The following is a 21,294-nucleotide window of genomic DNA, read 5'->3' on the forward strand; positions in this document are numbered from 1 at the left end:
GGCGACGCTATCGAAGTACCCGCATGCCTGGGCCTCCACCAACGCCACCTCCTCCGGTGGCAAGTGTGGTTCGTTCCGCGCCGGCCACATTGTTGCCATGGCGGCGGCTTGGCTTCTCTCCTCTCTTGTTGGCTCGTTCGTTGGTCATCTGGAGTCTCCGGTTCCGGTGGGAGGTGAAGGCTCGAAGCGGAAAATCTACCGTTTCTGTGATGTACCGGCACATCGCTAGCTGCTCGTCCAGTCTAAAAATTAGTGCAACACTGTGCACTATAAAAAGCTAACCATTTTGCTTTGAGAATACACATCTATCAAACATATCAATACGGTATGCGAGGTCCCGTTAGAGTCAGCTTTTAGTCAGATGATATAGGTTTTGCATGCATCTGCTGCCATTCTCTCTTTTCTCTCTTCCAAACTAATTCATCCATTTATTTCACCTTTAGTAACTTAAATCATTCATACTCATAAACCAAAATTTTGATTCCAATTTTTTATATATATTTGAACTCCTGACGCAAAGATCTTTAAAACAAGACAGATTTTAGATACATTTTAAATCGTTTTGAAATTCATGAAACATATTTCACATAAATCATATCTATTTCAATATCGCATTTTTGAAAAAAAATCACTCTTATCAAATAAATTGTTACACATTTCGGTTACATATTATTCTCATTTTCAGAACCCACATTTCACTTTTCACTAGCTTATTTCACAAAAATAACATCTATTTCAATTTAGTATTTTTAAAATAACATGTTTCATTCATTTGAAATAAACAGTTACATATTTCCAACTAACCAGTCTCACAAGTTCACCTTTCAGTTTCATATTATTGTCATTTTCAAAGGCCGCATTTAATAAACATCACATATATTTCAGTCCCATAATTTTTAAATAACATTTTTTTTGACTTTCAGAACCTACATTTCACTTTGCACTAGCTTGTTTCACAGAAATTACACCTATTTCAATTTCACAATACTGAAAAAGCAAATTTCGCTCTTTTGAAGTAAATCGTTATACGTTTCATAACTTTCAATTTCACAAGTTGAGATTTTAGTTTCACATTTTTTTTCACTTTCAATAGGTGCATTTTACTTTTCACTAGCTTCTTTCACAAAAATCACATCTATTTCAATTGCACATTTATGAAATAACTTATTTCACTCTTTTGAAATAAAAATGTTACACACTTCCAAATAATTAGTTTCAGAAGTTGACATTTGAGTTTCATATTTGGGTTTAATATGTTTATGTGAAAAATGTTATTCACATATTTCTATTGAAATATGTTAGTTTCAGATTTTTCTAGTGAAATGGGTTTATTTCACATATGAAATGTGAAACGTTGAAAATTAAATGTGTTTGAAATATATCCCAAATTGGTCTAGTTTTAAATTTCTTGACCCGAGGAGTCCAAATATATAAAAAGTTTCAAAAACGAGTCTATAGTTCAAAAGATATGATTGATTAAAATTGTCTAAGAGAAAATAACGTCTATGGATTTGTTCGGCGGGTAGAGTGAGAAGAGAGTCTTACATGCGTACCGTCCCTGACAAAAGATGTACTTTGGGATCCATTATGCTGCCACTGATTTGACTAAAAATAAAGATATAAGAAATATACTAGTGCTATACATCTAGGTGGGTCATACCGTTTCACGAACCTCAGCAAAAGCGGGCGGCCTCAAATACACCGGTACATCACGGAAACGCTCAAAATGACATTCCCCGCGAAGGCTGGTTTTGTGATGCTGGGCCGTCTGAACGATCCTAGCGAAAATGCCAAACGAAGGCCGAGGTCCACACAAAGGCTTTAATTTTGAAAAATCAAAATTCATACTTTTAAGTTTTAAAAAATACACATAACCAAAGATATAGTGTACATATGTGCAAATTATCATGATGAAATACTTAAAAAAGAGAGCTACACAAAAAAATGGCTTTTCAGCACATGTATTCTTCATCCTCAAAGTTCATAAAAATATTCTAGCTTGCAATTCAAGATATTTCATCATAAGATTTGACACATATATACATGAAATCGTTGTATACTTGTATATTTTTTCAGAATTTTTTGAAACTGAAAATTTTAAAATTTTGAACTTTTCAAAACTACTCTACTTGTGATCGTTATCCTAATCTTCCCCTGTTATGCTGAGATTGTGGCGGCTAGCACGTGGCGAGCTTGGGAGGCAAGTGATTATTCGTGTGGGATCAGTCGGTTGATCCATAGTATTTCCCATTCAATAGTAGCGAAATATAAAAATAAAAGGGTTAAGAAAGAGTAATGTTTGTTTTCCTGCCAAGCAGAGTGCTTCGTCCAACCTTACACGTCCCCCTCCCCCTTTCTCTCTGTTTTCTTCATTTTCCCCTCTCTGGTGTTGACAGAACCCACCGATATAGTGTTAGGACCGTATCTCTCTTATCACGATTCACGATTATGTGGATACATGATACAAATCTCACTAGAGATTGAAGGAAGATATAGTTTAGGATGGGAGGAGCAAAAAAACGCACTCGTTTGGTCATGAGGCGACCGAGGAGAGCCGAGGAAGAAGACCAAGGTGTGCTTCTTCAGAAAGCTGCTCCTTTTTGTCCTGCTTCACCAGCCAAGGCCCATTACCAGTCCGAGCCAATTCATGCGTTCACGGCGCATCGCTTTGCCATGCTACTACTAGGCTACTAACGCGATACCAGCGAAGGCCCATTACCAGGCTACCAGCCGAAGCACCCGCCAATTCGACACTAAGCTGAAGCTATGTTGAGATAAGAGATAAGAGTCCTTGGCCTGCCTACCGTGTCTTGTGAGTTCAACGCCTCAACCTCACGCCAAACCTACACCAAACATGGTTCATTTCCAGTCCACACGGATTCTGCAAAGCTGACCATCCATACGAGACAGGCAGAGCTCTGCCGCTGAGCTCAGAATATGGTCTGCAGTCATGCCCCAGAGTTTTACACTAGTACATACGTACTTACTATACATAGCAGCGGTGCAATCATCACACAGCTTGCCAGTGGCACAAGTGCGGTTACCACTTATGACATCTTGCCAACTCCCAGTTACTTTTTTTTTTAAATGGGGGACTCTCCGGCATCAGATGCATACGGCCACAACTCCCACTTACTTGACCGGCCGGACGCTGCGGTCCCTCGGGACTGGGGCCCTGCCGCCTCGTCGTCCACCTGCTGCCTGCGCTATTGCTCTCCTTGATCTTCAGCAGCTCGTCGCAGATGATCCACAGGAAGCTCCAGAACTGCTGCTTTCCTGGCCGGCGGTGGTCCGGGCGATAGGTCACGTGGTACCAAGCCGACGCCCTCCTTGACACCTCCGCTTTTGGTTGGCTCGTGAACAAACCCTGTGCCTCCCTATGCAGGCCCTCGACAGAATCGATGATGCGGTCCTTCATCTCGAAGTACCTCTTGTTTCTCGTCCTCGTGCTCTACGCTGTAGTAGCTGATCAGAGTGGCCAGCTTCTCCGCGTACAGGTTGTAGCAGATTCCAGGAATTCCTCGAAGCCAGGGACCTCCACGTCCCGATCGAATGCGGGGTTCGGTTGAGCAAGGACAAGAGAGCAGGAGATCTCTACATACGACTCGGAGCTGCTCGGTAGATCTTGCCGAGAGCTCCATTGGAAATATACATTGGTTTGTCCCACCGTTCCATAAAATCTGGGTACTCCCTTGGTCACAGTGACCGGAGCATTTTAGCTGGAGCTCCTGACTTGGTGAAGCAGCTAGCTGGAGGCACTCAGGGCTCCGAAGTTTCATTGGATGACGGTACGCGTGGATCAAGTGAGCAGTTGAGATTGCACCGGGCGAGTCATTTATCATGTAATTGACAAAGTACTTCTGAATAGACTGTAGTTCATCAGATGTTTTGGTAAGATTTCAGGTATAAACGTGTCAGGCGAGGAAAATACATATATGCTGAAGAGCCTTTTAAAGCCAAGACCGCTTTGCATAACTGAAATAAGTACCCACATTTCAAGGAAAATTATTGAAAAAAATCTCGAACGAAGGAGAGCCGCATATCATTGCATTAAGAAGAAATGTAGATACGGTAAAAACACACACCCACACACACCACGACAACAGCTATAAACCGACACACCACGAGCAATAAAAGAGACGACCCACACTCAACCCATGACCAAACTAAGACTCACCCATGATCAGTCTGGCCAAGCCTTTGGCCCCAGCCAAGAAAGTTATTAATTGTACATTGTGGGGAAATACCCTTTGGCTCCCGCATGTATATATACCCTATATGGGATATTTTTTTAAATAGTTGAAGATAAAGTCAAAATAGTTCAAAAGTATTTTTAAATTAAACTTGACTTACTTGCGCACTAGTATATAAATTTTCACCAAAGAATACCAAACGTTGACTTCACAGCGAAAAAGACAAAATTTATTTGCTATTATAGGTCACACTATTCACGCTATTTTGACCGAAAATTTGTCTTTTTTTAGAAGAACTCAAAGAGGAATTTTCTTTTTGTGAAACTTTTCTCACTAGTACAATGAAAGGTCAAGTTTATTTCAAAAATATTTTCAATTTTTTTGACTTTTTGTTGAATTGCTAAAAAATCATATATGGTACATATGTACCCAGGAACCAAACGTTCCCCTCCGTACATTGCGATCATATATTTGTTTCAAAGCATTCAAAGTTTTATGTTGGCTGTTATGCCATCCTGGCTGACTTCGACACTGGTAGCCAGTTCTCTCTGGTCATGTTGCTATATCGCATGTTTCATGAAGTGCGTGCACTTATCACCTAAGGCATTTTCTCAGTTTTTGCTCTGCGAAGGTTTTAGAAAGATTTGAGGGGCCTCAAGATAATAAATACTATTGAAATGCTACAGTTGTAAAAACTGATACTTCGATTATATTTGCAAGTATAAAGATTGATATTAGTCAAATAAAACAATCTTCAGTAAAAATTAGCAGCAAAAACCTAGGAAGAGAAATTAAAACGAATAAACTGTCAAGAATATACCTCGAGTGTAACAACGTGATCCATTATGGGTGGCCTTGCTGCAGTGTATTCCATAGGTGTATCAACCTTCTCTGGAATCAGTTTCTCATCCCAAGTGATAAAATAGAGATCCCCGTCCAAATCGCCTCCGGAGCATTCATTTGGATGAGGCCTGATTGTCAAAGATTAAAGTCTATATGGACAAGGCCTTTTAAGCAACAAAGATTAATTTAATGAGAAAGCAAGAATTAGCAACATCCATCTATTAGACTTGTATAAGTATGTAACATGGCTGGATATCAATCTAACATGGAAACGAAGCTGAGAATATGAACTCTAGATGGCCGCCTTTCAGTTTCAGTATAACTTACGGTATTACCTTTCTCCTCGTTGAGGGAAGACAACACAATCAACCAGGTTCTTAGCTCCATGCTCATATACAGCTTCAAGTACTCTGATGTCACCAGGATGGAGACAAGGATTTCTTTTTATATTGCAACTTTTTCAACAACAATTGTTGTTTTCTCTTTCCCATTAAGTACGCCTGACCATTATCCTTCTGCTCTTTGCAGTTTTTTGTAATTTTGATGTACACTTGAATATATTTTAAATTCGCCTATTTCATCCAGACAACCAATAAGAACACGGCCTTTTCGGAACATGAATCTTACATCTACTTCTTATGTCGGTCAGCCTATTATCTTGACGGGCCTTAAAAATCATCAACGGGTATTCATAACCTTGCAGTAACATTTTAGATGATGTCTTCGTTTCGACACTACCAATTTTCGCCAGAATAGAGAGAGCAGAGAGAGTAGCTTCGCTGTTCGTCCGCATTTCAGCTAATTCATGCATGTCATCTTGTTGCAACTACTCAAATATCTCATCTCTTATTCCCAAAGTTGAAAGGAGAGAGATAATTTCACAATTCATATAGCATGGTTGGCTTTGCTCCAAGTTGCAATGTTAAACATTGTGCTCTTAGATTCGAATTTCTTCATGCTAGGCCGCAGAGAAAGATTACGAAAGGAATCGGAGTCGACAACAACAACTCCTTTGTAGCCACCATACCTTATTTGAAAAGCTGAAGGAGGGTTAGTACTGTCTACTCCAATTCAGTGAGCCATTTCTTTGGCAAATCTATCAGACATCTTCCTAATTCCATCAGAAAATATGTGTTTAGTGCCATCAGTTGTGACTTAAATATTTGGAATCTCTTCCACATCCCGTGGTAGGATTTCAATCGTTTGTCTGGAAGAGCTGAACAACTGGCCCATTCTAGCCGCACACTTAGATATTGAACGAATTTCTTCAAAATGGTCCATCCACTTTCTTATATCCTCGGCCTTCAGGGAATCATTAGAAGCAAGCATACAAACAGAACTTCCACGAAGTTGACTTGCTGAGAAGGCCAGGAATTCATACTTCTTTGGAACAATGGAAGATCCCACTTCCAGGATTGATAAAATGCGATAATACATGCCAGTTTTCAAGGGTTGGGAAAAGAACCCTCATCCAGTTCTAGCAGAGGTAGCATCTAGAAAAAGCTTACTCCAGTCTTCGTCAACAAAAGTAACTCTAGCAAAGTTAGAAGCATACATTGCATGATGCTTAACCACATAATTTGAAACTTCTTTCTCAGGTCCCAAGTAGTATATTTTGGAAGGCGTAACGTGAATTCTGTAACACATCATTAATTTTCGTTCAACTTCAGTCCTACTGGACAACAAAGTATTTGGTGGCTCCTTTTCCTGCTATGAGCCTCCTACTGGATGAAGTGCAAATGTTCATAGCATGTAAACTCTAACTTGCTCATTTTCTCGAAAATCCTCCTTGAAATATGAACTGGTATTTCTTCAAGAGCTTCAAACAGATGAGCGTTAACATGTTTGGCAACTGTCTTCACCATGTGAACAAGAGAATTGAGACGAAAAATAACTTCAAAAGGCACTGAGTAGCCACCCAGGCAGTCAGCAAGAGGAACCAACGATGGGCCAACAGATTTCATTAATGATATGGAAAATTCCCCAATTCTCCTGACAAAGATAAGTTGTCGACAATAAATGAAACTGGTATCGACTATGAGGGTGAGAGTTGAACACTTCCTGAAAGTGTGGTTAGGTGTAAACTCTAGTGCTCTGACCTAGGTAAACTTCGCATCCTCCGTGCATACATGAAAGCAGTCATCTGGGAACCTTGAATGAATTGCAGGTCCAGAAATTGTAGTGCCTGTTCTTGGTGTATAGATGAGCTGAAACAAACATTAAATTGACATTGCTCAAGATGATATAGATTTTTACCAGCTTCAGAATTATAGAATGAATTATAAGAGTGTTGTGCCTGACCAACTAATAGTTTAAGAAGTATGACAATCGGTAAATTTAGAAAAGGTGATGTGTATTCATCAGATAAGTTTCAAATTCGTATCTCTACTTACTTATAAAAGAGCAAACATAATTTTTTTAAACGCACCCCACAAGACCTTTCTTGCACATAATGGTTTGGCATCAACTTAAATTTGAACAAAAAATACTGTAACATGTTAAATTCCAAACTTTTCTGGTCTATATTGCTGATGCAAAACGCCTAATCTCAAGATCATGATGAGTTTGATTATGCATGCTGTTGTGAAGTTACAATAGTAAATATGAACTTTCACAATAGCACTAACAGGTGCTACAAAGTGCCATACCCATACCATCTTCAGCTTATAGTTGTCAGTGAATTGACCGAATTTGAAAAGAAAGTCCTTCCAAGGTCAAAGCCAAAAAGTGCAGTTGGGAACAAACTTCAAATAACCAAAAGGCGCTATAAGTTGGAACTATTACTATCAGCCAAAGTAGTAAAATTAGCGGGCTTTGCTTCTATAATTAGAATATCAGCTAACGTCATCATCACATGTGTGTGGTATGTTCATAAGTAAATACCATGTACTAATTTGCATCCATCTCCATCATTAATTGATATGGAAGGCAATAAATAACAAAAACTACCAAGGATCATACACTGTAGGCGATTATTTAGTTATACACATATGACAAACCCTAGCAACAATTTACTACTTCCATGTAGCAAAGCCGCGGCTATTACTAAGCTAACTAATGTGATTAACTGTGCGCAGTTTGCAAAAAAGTAAGACATACTGGTAGCTTCATCTCAACACAAATTAAGCATAGTTAGACAAATGCAGCTTCATCTCAACACAAATTAAGCATATAGTTATACGAATGCAATATACTTATGGCTACTAAGCTACTCCCATGGATTGCCGAAAATAAACATTGTATGAATGCATTGTCCATAGCCAAACCCAAGAGGATAATAAGTGCACTGCTTGTGCATGTTCAATTGGTCTGCATTCGGAAAAGGAAGTTCCTCCTTGTATATCCCTCACCAGGTCAAGGAACTTGAGCCTAGAAATGCACATAGGGGAGAACCCAGAAATGGGCATAAGGGCCAAGCTGGAACAAGGCATATCTTAATTAAATCAGTGTTGGTGATTTCAAGATCTTTTCTTGAGGAGCTGCCTATTTGTCTCCATTCCATTTGAAGGCTAACTTTGTTACCACGAAATGCCCCAAAGCCCAAGACAAAACAGATCATCAAGTGTTAGTGATTTGTGTTGTTAGGCTCATTTACACAACGTTATATGCGACCTTTTTGGGTATCAAATGGTAAGAGGTACTTGAGGAAATCCAATAAATGGGTTTTAATAAAATAATAAAAATATCATTGACATCAGTATCCAGTCAAACAGTAATGCTACGAAATGTGTGTAATGTGACATGGTCGTATGAGCCATGAAGCAACAAGTTATTTAATGTACAACACATTTATAACATAAATCTGAATTGGGAATTGTAGCCCATGAAAACTCACTGTTTTATTCCTTTCTTTTTTTTTGAAACGAGGCAAAAGACTTGCCATTTTCATTGATTAAGAAGGAGTGAGAATTGCCCGGTTAATTGACGGAAAACCGAGCTAAAACCGATACAATCCAACCCATATAACATGGGTACCACCGGCCAACCTGGCCACCGACATGGGATCACAGAGCTACAACAGCTGCACCAAAACCATGACGGCACATGCCAACAGAAGGCCACACGCGCGAACAACTGACAGCTCCGACTCTGACGACGATCATCACAATGGAATATGCAGGACTTGTGCCGACCGTGCCCGAACGGGCACCTCGGACACGCCGGGAAGATCCGACTACCGAAGCCCGAGCCGCGACCAAAGCTCCTCTCGACGCCATCATCGTTGCCAAACAGAAATCAGCGCCCCGAAATGGCCGCCTCAGCAAACTACACGGCGAAGATGCCGCAAACCACGCGGCAAAGATGCCGCAACCCACGCGGCGAAGATGCCGCCATCCACTGGTCTCCGGGTTGTGGCCGGCTCCGAGACGATGCCCCCAAGGAGGAAGAAGACGTGAAGGCGTCTTCATCGCCCGATCTCGAAGATCTGAGGTTTCCCTCCGGAGCCAAGGCCGCGAGAAGGGGGGAGGAGCACCACACAACAACAACGCTTCCAAGAAAGAGCACGACGCCCACGGGCGTCGCCGTCGCCAGATCCGGCAGAGGCCAGACATAGGATTTCTCCCGGAGATGCTCAACCACCACCTGCCCGCATCAACGCAGCCAACGAACCCCATCCTGCCGAGGCCGACCTCGAACTGGCCGTGGGATCCCGAGACCCACTACGCCCAGATGCGCGGACCACCCCCCAACCGAAGCCGCTTCCACCAAATCCGGGGCCGCCGCCCCGGCAGCCGCCACCACGCCGGGCTAGCAAACTGGCCAGCTCCTTAGCACCAAGCCGGGAGGGGGGGCCGCCACCCCGCCCCAACCCGCCGAGCAGGGCTGCTGGGCCGAAGCCGGAGCAACCCACTGCAGCCGCAGCACCGCCGGGAGGAGCCTCGTCCAGCAGCCAGGAGCCGCCGTCCGCATCCCCACTCGCCGGATCCACGCGCCAGGAGACGCCGGAGCGCCGCCAATCGCCATGCCGTCCCCGCCAGATCCCGTCGAGGGGCATCAAGGCCGCACCCGAAGCACGCGCCACCACGCCCCTCGCCACGTCAGCACCACCTGGCCGCGCCCGCCTGCGCACCGCTCGCCGCCACCCCGCGCTGCCTCGCCGCGCCGCCCCGAGCGCCAGCGCGCCCGAGCTCCCTCTGGAGCGGCCGACCCGCGCCGCACCATCTCGAGCGGGAGGAGGAAAAAGGAACCCCGCCGCCGCCGAGCCGCGCGGGCTTCGCCCGGCGACTCCTGCCGGCGGCGGCGAGGGGAGGGGGGGCGGCGGGGTGTGGCTAGTGGCGGCGGTGGCTAGGGTTCGCTCCTGGCCGCCCGCGGGAGCGACCGAGGAGCGACCGAGTCGGTTCTTGTTTTATTCCTTTCAGATGCGAAGGATACAGAAGTCGTACTACGTACACATAGAACCCAAGTATGTACTCAACCTTGTTCGATAAATTAATAATACATAACTTAGTCGTTCTATGTGTTCAACCTTTGGTCTGTGTTGCGCGTTTTCCATGCGTGCATCTCACCGGAATCAATTAAGCAGTCGGCTTGTGTATGTGCGTACGTATATGGCGGCAAGAATACATCCAGCTGCTTGCTTCTGACTTGCCAGTTTTGTCGAAGATCAATCAACCTTCTACATAGCATGCACTTGTGCGTCGATTCCCATGCGCTCGAAAGGCCACCGTCGGCACCTCTACAGTGATATCCAAACAGTCACTATGTGTAGCTTGGTAGGCACATACTGTACAATAATCACTTGATCTTGCACATGGGACCGCATGAAGGAAGCATCGACACCAATATGCTTGGTGAGCTCATGCTTCACAAGGTCACACGCAATACTGATAGCACCTGCACTAGCTAACAAAAGAAGTCGGTGTAGTGACCAAAACACCAAAATCCTCAAGAAACTACCATGGCCAAGTCACCTATATTGTCAAAAGAGCCATAGCTCACAACTCAACCTCTGCCGCAACTTGTTTCATAATCTTCTAGGCAATCAGAACCAGCAAAAAAAACACAGTAAGAAGAAATCGATTGTCTATGTAAAGGATCACTGTCCAAATAGCTTTCGAATATGCCTGAAGCTGTAACAAACTGGAGTGTGGAAACAACTGGGTGTGGCGGCACGGCTGCAGGGTGTGGCAAGTGGTGTAAGTGGGTTGTCAGGTGGGCGCCACATGGAACCCACATCCTCTTCCTCTATACGGTTGTTCCCTAAAGGAAAACTCTCCTAGTTGTTCGGATGATGCAGCGAGGGTTAGGGCATGGTGCGGTCCACCTCCATGGCCAGCGACGGCAGGCACGCACACGGTGGTGAGGCCATGGCTGCTCGCGCAGCGGCGGGCTCTTCACGCGGTAGTGCGGCTCGAAGCCTTGCCAGTCGGGCGTGGTAGTATTGTAGCAACGTGTGGAACTGGTCATGTGCGGGGTGCAAGCAGTTGTGCGACATGTGGCGCGCGCAACGGCGAGGCCAGCGGTGGCGTGACAATCGTTGGGGCTCACGTGACGATGCTCGTGGTGTCTGCACGATAGTAATTTTGCAACATCCAACTAAACTGGTAGTAATTTTGTAGATAGTGCAATGAGTGTTGATCACAATATTGCTACCCCCTCCATTCCTGCTCTACAATTCGTGTGATTTCCTCTTAATCTCTCCTCGACTCGCTTGTGTGTAAAACACACAAATTTGACTATCATGTAGTTTTATAGAGGACGAAAGCGTGGAAGAATCACCAGGACAAGAGGCGCTAGGCTTGCATGAGGGTGGATTTGGGAGGAGAATTATTGGGATTGGAGAAATGCATTTAATACTTTAATTTGGGAAAAGTGTTGTCACCAATATGCTTTCTTGGCATACGACACCCACTTTGGCTGCAATTGTGTTTTCTGAGTGATGTGCTCTTAGTGGAGGTAGTGCTGGACGTGGTGGAGGTATTACATTCATCTATTTCCCATCCTAGGCTTCTACAAGATACCATTAACCCTTTGATCTTAGCCTCACTCTCCTGTATTGCGGCTCCTTTTCCTGCTAAGAGCCTCCTGCTGAATGAAGTGCAAAGGTTCATAGCATGTCAACTCTAACTTGCTCATTTTCTCGAAAATCCTCCTTGAATATGAACTGGTATATTCCATCAATAGCTTTAAAACAGATCAACATTAACATGTTTGGCAACTATCTTCCCAGTGTGAACAAGAGAATTGAGACGAAAAATAACTTTAAAAGGCATTGATCAGCCACTCAGGTAGTCAACAAGGGGAACCGACGATGGGCCAACAGATTCCATTAATGATCCGACCAATTCGCCTAATTCTTCTGATGAAGGGTAAGCTGTTGACAATAAATGACACCGTAACTCCTACATCAAGTATGAGGGTGAGAGTTTAACACTTCCCAAAAAATTGGTTAGGTGTAAAATCTAGTGCTCTGACCTAGGTAAACTTCACATCCTCCGTGCATGCATGAAAGCAGTCATCTCAGAACCTTGAATAAACTGCAGGCCCAGAAATTGTAGTGCATATTCTTGGTGCATACATGAGCTGAAACAAATACTAAATTGACATTATGAAGCTGAAAATATGAACTCTAGATGGTCGCCTTTCAGTTTCAATATAACATACAACATTGCCTTTCTCCATGTTGAGGGAAGACAAGTGCTCTGACCCAGGTAAACTTCACATCCTCCATGCATGCATGAAAGCGGTCATCTCAGAACCTTGAATAAACTACAGGCCCAGAAATTGTAGTGCATATTCTTGGTGCATAAATGAGCTGAAACAAACATTAAATTGACGTTATGAAGCTAACAATATGAACTCTAGATGGTCGCATTTCAGTTTCAATATAACATACAACATTACCTTTCTCCACGTTGAGGGAAGACAGCACAATCAACCAGGGTCTTAGCATACCACCATTATCATATACAGCTTCAAGTACTCCGATGTCACCAGGATGGAGACAAGGTTTTTTTGATATTGCAACTTTTCCAACAAAAATTGTTGTTTTCTCTTTCCCATTATCTTTAAAAAATACGACTGACCATTATCCTTCTGCTCTTTGCTATTTTTTGTAATTCTGATGTATAGTTGACCATATTTTAATTCGCATGTTTTGTCCAAACAACCAATAAGTACACTGTCTTTCGGAACATGAATTTTACACCTAGTTCTTATGTCAGTCAGACATTATCTTGACGGGCCTTAAGAATCATCAAAAGATAAGGCTCTAAACTTGGTTCATAACCTCGCAGTAACATTTTTAGATGTTGTCTTCGTTTCGGCACTACCAGTTTTCCCCATAATATAGAGAGCAGCTTCTCTTGTCGTCAGCATTTCAGCTAATTCATGCTTGTCATCTTGTTGCATCAACACAAATATCCCATCTCTTATTCCCAAAGTCGAAACAAGAGAGATAATTTCATGATTCATATAGCATGGCTGGGCTTTGCTCCAACTTGTAATGTTAAACATCGTGCTCTTAGATTCGAATTTCTTTACGCTAGGCCGTAGAGAAATACTACGAAAGGAACCATGGTCGACAACAACTCCTTTGTAGCTACCACTACCATACCTTATTCGAAAAGCTGAAGGAGGGTTAGTACGGTCTTGTCCAATTCGGTGATCAATTTCTTTGGCAAATCTCTCATCTTCTTCCCAATACCATCATAAAATATGTATTTAGTGCCATTAATTGTGACTTGAATGTCTGGAATATCTTCCACATCGCGTGGTAGGATTTCAACTATTTGTCTGGAGGAGCTAAACAGGTGGCCCATTCTAGCGAATTTCTTCAAAGTGGCCCATCCACTTCCTTATATCCTCGGTTAAGGGAATCATTAGAAGCAAACATCCAAACAAAACTTCCACGAAGTTGATCTGCTGAGAAGGCCAGGAATTCATACTTCTTTGGACCAATGGAAAGTCCTTCTTTCACGATAGATAAAATGTGGTAATACAACCAGTTCTCAGGGTCGGGAAAAAATCCTCATCAAGTTCTAGCACGGATAAGGTCTGGAAAAGCTTACTGCAGTCTTGATCAACAAAACTAACTCTATCATAATCAGAAGCATACTTTGTATGAGGGTTAGCCACATAATTTGAAACTTCTTCCTCAGGTCCCAAGCAGTATATTTTTGGATGGAGTAATGTGAATTCTGTAACACATCATTAATTTTCCTTCAGCTTCGGTCCTACTGGACATCAAAGTATCATGGCTCATTTTCCTGCTATGAGCTTCCCGCTAGACGAAGTGCAAAGGTGCATAACATGTAAACTCTAGCTTGCTCATTTTCTCAAAAATCCTCCTTGAAATATGAAATGGTATTTCTTAAAGAGCTTTAAACAGATCAGGATTAACATGTTTGGCAACTACCTTCCCTATGTGAACAAGAGAATTGAGACGAAAATAACCTCAAAAAGCACTGAGCAGCCACTTGGGAAGTCAAAAAGGGGAACCAACGATGAGCCAATAGATCCCATTAATGATACGACCAATTCCCACAATTCTCCTGACAAAGGTTAGCTGTCGACAATAAGTGACATTGTTGCACCTGCATCAAGTATGAGGGTGAGAGTTGGACACTTCCCGAAAGATTGGTTTGGTGTAAAATCTAGTGCTCTGACCCAGGTAAACTTTGCATCCTCCGTGCATGCATGAAAGCGGCCATCTGAGAACCTTGAATAAACTGCAGGCCCAGAAATCACAGTGCATATTCTTGGTGCATACATGAGCTGAAACAAACATTAAATTGACATTATGAAGCTGATAATATGAACTCTAGATGGTCCCCTTTCAGTTTCAATATAACATACAATGTTACCTTTCTCCTCGGTGAGGGAAGACAACACAATCAACCACGTTCTTAGCATACAATCCATTGTCATATACAGCTTAAAGTACTCCAATGTCACTAGGATGGAGACAAGGATATTTTTATATTGCAACACTTTCCAACAACAATTGTTGTTTTCTCTTTTCCATTATCTTTAGTAAAATATGGCTGACCATTATCCTTATGCTCCTTGCTATTTTTTGTAATCTTGATGTACACTGACCATATTTTAATTCGCCTGTTTCGTCCAGACAACCAATATTTACACGGCCTTTAGGAACATCAATATTACATATAGTTCTTATGTGAATCAGGCATTGTATTGATGGACCTTTAGAATAATCAACTAGTAAGGCTCTAAAATTGGTTCATAACCTTGGAGTAATATTTTCGATGTTGTCATCACTTCGGCACTACCAATTCTCCCCATAACAGAGAGAGCAACTTCTCTGTTCGTCAGCACTTTAGCTAATTCATGCATGTCATCTTGTTGCATCAACTCAAATATCTCATCGCTTATTCCCAAAGCCACAGGAGAGAGATAACTTCAAGATTCATATAGAATGGTTGGGCTTTGCTCCAACTTGTAATGTTAAACAATGTGCTCTTAGATTCGAACTTCATCATGCAAGGCCGAAAGGAATCAAGGTCGACAACAACAACTCCTTTGTAGCTACCACTACCATACCTTATTTGAAAAGCTAAAGGACGGTTAGTACGGTCTAATCCAATTTGGTGAGGTTTCTTTGGCAAATCTCTTAGTATCTTCCCAATACCATCAGAAACTATGTTTATAGTGCCATTAGTTGTGACTTCAATATCTGGAATCTCTTCCACATCCCATGGTAGGTTCAACTGTTTGTCTGGAGGAGCAAGCTGAACAGGTGGCCCATTCTAGCGAATTTCTTCAAAGTGGCCCATCCACTTTCTTATATCCTCGAAATTAAGGGAATCATTAGAAGCAAACATCCAAACAGAACTTCCACGAAGTTGACCTGCCGAGAAGGCCAGGAATTCATACTTGTTTGGACAAATGGAAAGTCCTTCTTTCAGGATAGATAAAATGCAATAATACATCCATTTTTCAAGGGTTGGTAAAAGAACTCTCATCCAGTCCTAGCAGAGATAACATCTGGAAAAAGCTTACTGAAGTCTTCGTCAACAAAAGTAACTCTAGCCAAGTCAGAAGCATACTTTCTATGAGCCTTAACCACATAACTCAAAACCTCTTCCTCGGGTCCCAAGCAGTATATTTTGGATGGGGTAATGTGAATTCTGTAACACATATTAATTTTCCTTCAACTTTGGTCCTACTGGACATCAAAGTATTGCGGCTCCTTTTCCTGCTATGAGCCTCCTACTGGATGAAGTGCAAAGGTTCATAGCATGTAAACTCTAACTTGCTCATTTTCTCAAAAATCCTCCTTGAAATATGAACTGGTATTTCTTAAAGAGCTTTCAAAAGATCGGCATTAACATGTTTGGCAACTATCTTCCCCATGTCAACAAGAGAATTGAGACGAAAATAACTTCAAAAGGCAATGAGCAGCCACTAGGGCAGTCAACAAGGGGAACCAACGATGGGCCAACAGATTCCATTAATGATATGACCAATTCCCCCAATTCTCCTGACAAAGGGAAGCTGCTGACAATAAGTGATAAATGTGTTTAGGCTCTAAATATACCATAACAAAAATTCTCTAGTTTTACTAAAGTTTGAGAACAAATGCAAATTTAGTTACCACTCTACTCACATTTCATGAATACAGTAGTGAACCATAACATTGAGTTATATCAGGATATGCACACAATGCATATCAAACTTTTTATCCGCCTCACCTCACTTGCATGAATCTCATGTGTGAGATGTATATGCATCTAACATTTGGGGCTTTCTACCTCGCCATGTGATCGTAACGTCTAACTAATATTATGTAAAAAGGAAAGAAATAGAAGTATTAGAGCAATACGGTGAGAAGCTCACCTACAGCAAGATGCCGCTAGGCTCAACACGGTCGCACTTGTAGCAGTTCCGGATGTGCTGAAAGAACACCTCAAACTTGCACCTCTGGGAATCATGATTCAGGTACAAGTCTATGTGCCGCTTCCCTGGGATGACTTTTACGCGGACCCTATCCCAAGAATTAGTCGCCTCAAATTTGTGCTCGGCGACGTGGTTGCCTAGCCCAATGCATCTGAAACTGAATTAGTTCATCATCATGGAGACAAGTGGCGACTAGACAATATAGGTAGTTATCACTTGAGTCATTCCAATTTGCAGCCTTCCATACTGTCTTTATGTAAGTCCTTACCCTGCCCGAATGATCAAAGCAAGGGCACTGATCAATTCTACTAAATGTTGCTTTTGCAAATATTTCACTCCTCACAACTTTGCGAGCCCTCTCTTATACATTTTCTCCGAAAACATGCATTTCAAATCCAAGACAGAACCACCACGACCCCTCATTTCCTTTGGTGGGCAAGGTATGCTATCATCACTATTTTATCTCCATAGTTGCAGAAGGCAAGGTTTGCTAAAATCTGTAGGGGAGTCCATCTTCCTCCTCAAAGGGACACTATGATTCTCACCCTTTGAATGAAAATTCTTGCCGAAAATATAGTTCTTTCCTCTATTCTCATACTACATGCTCTCCACCTCTTCTCCTCCAGGCATCTAATCTTTATGAAGCTCCCGGCAGTAGATGTCGCACGACTCTAGGGCTTGCAAGGGAGGCAAAGTGTGTCTCGTGATCTGACCCTAGTGCGACAAAGATTTCCTGTCGAATATGGGCAAATGAGGTGCCACCCCAAGAGGTAATACAAGGGGGAAATCACATGGCGACGCGAGTCACCTCCACTTTTGTGGCCATGCATGGGGTGGGAGCAGTTGTGCGACATGTGGCGCTGCGCGCTGCGCCGAGGCCAGCGGTAGCATGACAGTCGTCAGGGCTGGCGTGGCGATGCTCGAGGCATCTGCATGATAATATTTGCAACATCCAACTGAACTGGTAGTAATATGCAGACAGTGCAATGAGTATTGACCACAATATTGCTACCCCCCACCATTCCTCCCCTGACAATTTGTGTGACTTCCACTTGATCTCTCCTTGACCCGCTTGTGTGTAAAACACACAAATCTGTCTATGATGTAGTTTTATAGAGGATGGTAACATGGAAGAATCACCATGACAAGTCGACAAGATGCGCTAGGCTTGCATGATGGTGGATTTGGGAGAGGTGAATTATTGGGATTGGAGAAGTTCATTTAGTACTTTGATCCCAGCCCCACTCTGGTATTCTGGCTCCTTTTCCTGCTATGAGCCTCCTACTGGATGAAATGCAAAGGTTCATAGCATGTAAACTCTAACTTGCTTATTTTCTCGGAAAACCTCCTTGAAATATGAAGTGGTATTTCTTCAAGAGCTTTGAGAATATCAACAATAACATCTTTGGTGGCTATCTTCCCCGCGGAACAAGAGAGTTGAGACGAAAAATAACTTCAAAAGGCACTGAGCAGCCACTCGGCAGTCAACAAGGGGATCCAACGACGGGCCAACAGATTCCATTAATGATATGGCCAATTCCCTAAATTCTCGTGACAAAGGTACGCTATTGACAATAAGTGACACGGGTGCACCTTCATCAAGTATGAGGGTGAGAGTTGAACACTTACCAAAAGAGTGGTTAGGTGTAAAATCTAGTGCCCTCACCCAGGTAAACTTCGCATGCTCCATGCATGCATGAAAGCGGTCATCTAAGAACCTTGAATAAACTGCAGGCCCAGAAATTGTAGTTCATATTCTTGGTGCATACATGAGCTGAAACAAACATCAAATTGACATTCCTTAAGATGATATATATTTTAACCATCTTCAGAATTGTAGAATGAATTATAAGAGGCGCCTGACCAACTAATAGTCTAGGAAGCATTACATTTAGTAATTTAGAAAAATATCGGTGATGTGTATTCATGAGATGAGCTTCAAATCCGTATCACTCTAATTAGAAACCACCAACTGAGATACATAGAGGAGTGTTAATAAAAATATCTGAGCTACCCATCTTACTTTACGGGCTCTGGCGCATAATTGCAAACCAGGCCACTGTGATAGTTCACTCTAGTTTCCTGACTTGGGAATTTGCCAAATTTTTAGCCGACGCAAGTATTAAGGGAGGAAGTACATATAGAGCATCATGTTTCAAAGTTCAACCAAGATGTTCCACATTTGACATAATGGACACCACTAGATCCATATAACATCTTGATGTAACATTTGCCCATATATAAATAGTTAACAAACTGCTACCACTGGTCGACATCATCTATTTTTGCAATAGATGCCCCGGTCCCAAAAAATTGTCCAGCACATGCATTGGAAAGAAAAGGAAGGCACATCCAATCCGTTAACACAACAAGACATAATTTCATGATTCATATAGCATGGCCGGGTTTGCTCATCCTTGTAATGTTAAACATTGTGCTCTTAGATTCGAATTTCTTCATGTTAGGCAATGGAGAAATATTACGAAAGGAATCATGGTCGACAACAACAACTCCTTTGTAGCTACCACTACCATACCTTATTTGAAAAACTGAAGGAGGGTTACTACGGTCTAATCCAGTTCGATGATCAATTTCTTTGGCAAATCTCTCAGTATCTTCCCAATTACATCAGAAAATATGTATTTAGTGCCATCAATTGTGACTTCAATATCTGGAATCTCTTCCTTGTCCCGTGGCAGGATTTCAACTATTTAACTGGAGGAGCTGAACAGCTGGCCCATTCTATCGAATTTCTTCAAAGTGGCACATCCACATTCTTATATCCTCGGCCTTAAGGGAATCATTAGAAGCAAACATCCAAATAGGACTCCCACGAAGTTGACCTGCTGAGAAGGCCAGGAATTCATACTTCTTTGGATCAATGGAAAGTCCTTTCATGATAGATAAAATGTGGTAATATAACCAGTTTTCAAGGGTTGGGAAAAGAACACTCATCGAGTTCTAGCAGAGATAACATATGAAAAAAGCTTACTGCAGTCTTCGTCAACAAAAGTAACTCCAGCAAAGTCAGAAGCATACTTTCTATGAGGGTTAACCACATAATTCGAAACCTCTTCCTCAGGTCCCAAGCAGTATATATTTGGATGGAGTAATGTGAATTATGTAACACATCATTAATTTTCCTTCAACTTCGGTCCTACTGGACATCAAAGTACTGCAGCTCCGTTTCCTAGTATGAGCCTCTTGCTGGATGAAGTGCAAACATTCATAGCATGTAAACTCTAACTTGCTCATTTTCTCAAAAATCCTGCTTGAAATATGAACTGACATTTCTTAAAGAGCTTTAAATAGATCAACATTGACATGTTTGGCAACTATCTTCCCCATGTGAACAAGATAATTGAGACGAAAATAACTTAAAAAGGCAATAAGCAGCCACTCGGGCAGTCAACAAGGGGAACCAACGATGGGACAACATATTCCATTAATGATAAGACCAATTCCCCCAAATCTCCTGACAAAGGTAAGCTGTTGACAATAAGTGACAAATCTGTTTAGGCTCTAAATATCCCATAACAAAAAATACTCTAGTTTTTCTATAGTTTGAGAACAAATGCAAATTCAGTTACCACTCTACTCACATTTCACGAATACAGTAGTGAACCATGCCACCAAGTTATACCAAGGTATGCACACAATGCATATCAAACTTTTTATCCGCCTCACCTCAGTTGCATGAATCTCTTGTATGAGATGTAAATGCATCTAACATTTTGGGCTTTCTACCTCGCCATGTGATCGTAATGTCTAACTAATATTATGTAAAAAGGAAATAAATGGAAGTATTAGAGCAACACGGGTGAGCAGCTCACCTGCAGCAAGATGCCACTAAGCCCAACAAAGCCGCACTTGTAGCAGTTCCGGATGTGCTCAAAGAACACCTCAAGCTTACACCTCTGGGAATCATGATTCAGGTACAGTTCTATGTGCCGCTTCCCTGAGATGACTTTTAGGCGGACGCTATCCCAAGAATTAGTCATCTCAAATTTGCGCTCGGCAACGCAGTTGCCTAGCCCAATGTATGTGAAAGTGAATTAGGTCATCATCATGGAGACAAGTGGCGACTGGACAATATAGGTAGTTATCACTTAAGTCGTTCCTAGTTGCAGCCTTCCATACTGTCTTTACGTCAGTTCTTACCCTGCCCGAATGATCAAAGCAAGGGCACTGATCACTTCTACTAAATGTTGCTTTTGCAAATATTTCACTCCTCACAACTTTGTCAGCCCTCTCTTATGCATTTTCTCCATAAACATGCATTTGAGATCCAAGACAGAACCACCACGACCCCTCATTTCCTTTGGCGGGCAAGGTATGCCATTATCACTATTTTCTCTACATAGTTGTAGAGGGCAAGGTTTGCGAACATCACTAG

The 21,294-nt window shown here is 42.3% G+C and overlaps 3 pseudogenes; all 3 read right to left on the bottom strand.

The window, feature by feature from the left end:
* Positions 1-3,040: 3,040 nt before the first annotated feature.
* LOC109780222 (probable RNA-dependent RNA polymerase 2) lies at positions 3,041-13,798 on the bottom strand (annotated as a pseudogene).
* Positions 13,799-14,815: 1,017 nt separating this feature from the next.
* LOC120961949 (probable RNA-dependent RNA polymerase 2) lies at positions 14,816-16,355 on the bottom strand (annotated as a pseudogene).
* A 483-nt stretch (positions 16,356-16,838) lies between these two features.
* LOC120972724 (probable RNA-dependent RNA polymerase 2) lies at positions 16,839-20,458 on the bottom strand (annotated as a pseudogene).
* Between the last annotated feature and the right edge of the window lie 836 nt (positions 20,459-21,294).

The sequence above is a fragment of the Aegilops tauschii genome, chromosome 1, assembly GCF_002575655.3.
Source record: "Aegilops tauschii subsp. strangulata cultivar AL8/78 chromosome 1, Aet v6.0, whole genome shotgun sequence".
In the NCBI taxonomy this organism is placed as follows: domain Eukaryota; kingdom Viridiplantae; phylum Streptophyta; class Magnoliopsida; order Poales; family Poaceae; genus Aegilops; species Aegilops tauschii.